Source organism: Pteropus alecto, unplaced genomic scaffold (genome assembly GCF_000325575.1).
Source record: "Pteropus alecto unplaced genomic scaffold, ASM32557v1 scaffold287, whole genome shotgun sequence".
In the NCBI taxonomy this organism is placed as follows: Eukaryota; Metazoa; Chordata; class Mammalia; order Chiroptera; family Pteropodidae; genus Pteropus; species Pteropus alecto.
Window position 1 is genome coordinate 876327 of NW_006439718.1, and position 3564 is coordinate 879890.

Sequence of the window (3564 nt, forward strand, 5' to 3'; positions counted from 1 at the left end):
ACCTGGTCTTCCTAGGTGGTCTCCCATCCAAGTACTAACCAGGCCAACCCTGCTTAGCTTCTGAGATCAGATGGGATTGGGCTTGTTCAGGGTAGCATAGCAGTAGACTGCCTTGAGAAAATTTAAACTATATCAATGACTGGTGGACTCTCTTTTGATCTTTTCTTAAATGAAACACATATACACATTCCCAGTCTGAAAAGTCAGACGTTCCTTATATAGCTTGTAACTGCTAAACACAAAACACACATACACACAGGCCCCTTAGAAACAGACGTATTGTGTCACTGCTGTGATAACTGAACAGGTTAATGTCTAAAGCTACATTTTTCCAAATGCATCCCAAGAAATGAGCTGCTCTATGAAAAGCTGGCTCCCTGGGCAAAGGTTTGGAGACTGTATCTACAATTTACCTGACTTGAAGATATCAATTCTTAAAGGCTCTGAGAAGTCCTGCAGCAAAAAACTCCAACTTTCATAACTCACCATTTCTAAGGTTATTTGACCAAGGAACTCCTTCCCCTGTTTATGGCAGAACAAATTTTGAACAATGGTCCAAACTGTCTACTGCCTAGCCAGACTGGCCACCATGAGCTCAAATCTGTAAAATGAGGCAATATCTAAACATTTGGAGATTTTACATTAAATAAACCAAACAGCTGCCTTCCTTGAACCATAGACTATTCTTCCTGACTAGCAGTGGCTGGCCGCCAGCTCTGAACAGGGTAAGCACACTCTGGCATCACCACAGTGCTCCCTAACCCCTCTAATCCCAGGTCCCAGACTTGGCCAGTTCTGCTAATTTATACAGATTGCAGGACCTCATGAGCCCGTTAGGCTGGGTCTCTGTACCCAGGCTGCTGTGGCCAGCTGTGCCTTGAGGTGGTGGGAGGGTGGGGGCAAAGTGGGAAACACTCCTACACCAGGCCTGTTCTTCACCTGGATCAGTATAAACTGATGTCCACAGCCCCTGGCTCCTTTCTGGGCTGCAAGTTGAGTATGTACTCTTCCTAACCAAGGCCTTGCAAATCCACCCTTGCTTCTGGGACTCAGGCTCCACCCACTGCCTTGTTTACTGAGGAAGGGTCAGGAAAGACAAAAGCTGCTCCAGCCCTGCCAGCCCACCAGTGAAATCCTTCCTGCTCTGCTCTGGGCTCTGACATGCCCTCAGTCAGCATTCAGCAAGATCCTGATCTCTGAGTCCCTACCAGAACAGCCAAACAGGCCTGCTCTCAGTCTCCTCCAAACATGAAACCCCACATGCAATTCTTTTTTCTTTTTTAAATCAAATGCTAAGAAAACTGTTGCTCTGGGGCAATGAGAACCATGAAACTATTCACATTTTTTATTTGGTTTTGGCTGCAAAGAGGCTCAACCACAGACAGTATCTTTCTTATGGCCAGATTAACCGGGCTTTATTCTCTCTGCTCCACGTGTCCTGTTTAAATGTAGGGTCCTCTTTAGTTTTTTATATTTATTTTACATGTTGTAAGCCACCTCAAACCCTTTGTGAAACAAACCTGTACATTTGTGGTAGCATTATTATCACCTGGACAAGAGCCCTTCAAGCTGCTTGACATATTCATACCTTTTATTTATCTATATCCAAAATATACTTTGAACAAGGACCTGGCACTCATTCTGGTAAAGCCTGACCTTTTGGTTAACAGGCATGATTTCCCAACTCACCTGGTCACAGAAGTTAATTGGGGAAGTCCTTAAACACACAGCTACACCGGCCCTTCGCCAGAGCCTGTCCAGTCAGGGTGGGGCCAGAGATTTGAATGTTTAACAAGGGCCAGGGGGCAGGTGAGTTTTAGGGTCAGGCGAGTTTGGGAAGCGCTGCAGTATAGGGATGCCCTGCTATGTTTCCGAAAATCAACAGGGATTGTTTCAGTTAAGGGTTAACTCGTTAGGGCCACTGCCTGAGGAAGTCGGACCTCAGGCGGCCACCAAAGTTCTATGTTGTTTCTCGGCTTGGAGCCCTCTCCCAGCCGCTACATTTCACAAGCAGCTCCCCTCGCAGGTTCCGCTGCGACTTTTGGAAAACTCTGAGTCAGGGCCCCTGTTTGGGTCAGGGGCCAAGTTTGTGACAGAGGTGGGAGAGAATGAATGGCTCCGCTCCCGGGTGGTTGAGCCGCACAGGCAGTGCCGGGCGCTGGTCCGGCTACCTCTGCAGAGGACCTGCGGGCGGGGCAGGGCGGGGCGTTGGGGACCCCTCCGCCCCAGCCGTGAACTTGGCGGACCTGCAGCCGGCGCCCACAATCCGCTCCTCTCCCGCCCTGGGCTGGGCTCCGAGCCCCAGCCGGCACCCGGACCCGGGAGCAAGAAGAACCCCTGGATGCGCACTCCAAAGTTCAGAAACTCCAACTGAGCCTTTTCCAAGGCTGAGGCAGGTGTCGGGCGGCCCAGGAAAACTGGTATAGAAGTCCCCAAGGAAGGGCTGGCAGCTCCCAGCCGCAGCTGGAGGGAGCGGGCGGCACGAGCCGCCCCGCACGGTAGCGTAGAGGTCCCGAGCCCAACGCACACATACGCACCCGAGAGTTACCTTTGGGAGCTCGCAGGTGTCCCCTCCAGTCCTTGCAGCAGCACAGCCCCATGGCAGCTGCACCGCCTGCTGCTGGCACCCCCGCCTCCTGCAGCGGGTATCCCCGGGCGGCGCGGCGGAGGTCCTGCCGCGGGCAATGCCCAGCGGGGCGCGGGACTGAGTGCGGAGCCGCCGTCCCGGCTTCCCTCTCCCTCACGCTCTGTCCCGGCCCCGGGCCGCGGGCATCTCTGCTCCCGGCAGACCGTGCTAATCAACAAGAGAAAGCGCAGATCGCGCCAGCCGCGCCGCCAGTCCGCTTTTATCTCCGCGCGCCGGGGCGGCCCCGCGCGGCTCCCTGCCCTCGCGGGCGCCCTCCCCGCGGCGGGCTACCCCGGGGGCGTCGAGCTGTGCGCTCGTGAGGGACTGCCAGGGGGCGCTGTGCGAGACGGTGCGGTCTCTGCGCCCTCTGCCCCTGGGGAGCCAACCAAGTGGTAGGAGAGACACTAACCGGATCTCTCCGCAGAGATCGCAAAGAAAGGTGCCCTCGCTGTGCAACGGCGGTGCCTCCCCTCCCCCATCCTTTGACTTCATGGATGATTTCTCTCATTTTCCCAGTTCACTTTACAACTCTGCAGTAGCCGAAAAATAGAGTGCCCAGACTACCTCCAAACCTGGCTGGGCTACATATGGACAATGTGACCTAGGGTAAGTCACTTCCTGTCTGAGGCTGTTTCTTCACCTGAAAAGTGAGAGAAACAACACCGTTTTAGATGTCCTTTACCATAAATTAAAGGTTTGGTAGTATCAAGTTATTTAAACACTTTGTGCTCTGTTTCCACATCTCTAAAACCGAGAGAGTAATTGAACTGCTTCATTAAATTGTGAGGATTACATGAGTTGAGATACATACAATTGCATGGGTCCACTTATACATGGATTTTTTCAAGAATCCATACAGTACTGTAAATGTGTTTTCTTTATGCTTTTCTTAATAACATGTTCTTTTCTCTAGCTTACTTTAATGTAAGAATACAGCA

At 52.2% G+C, this 3564-nt stretch overlaps 1 protein-coding gene across 3 annotated transcripts in view; it reads right to left on the minus strand.

The window, feature by feature from the left end:
• The window catches only part of ARHGAP22 (Rho GTPase activating protein 22), a 153360-nt gene that overhangs the window by 68102 nt on the left and 81694 nt on the right, over positions 1 to 3564 (minus strand). The window lies entirely within an intron of this gene.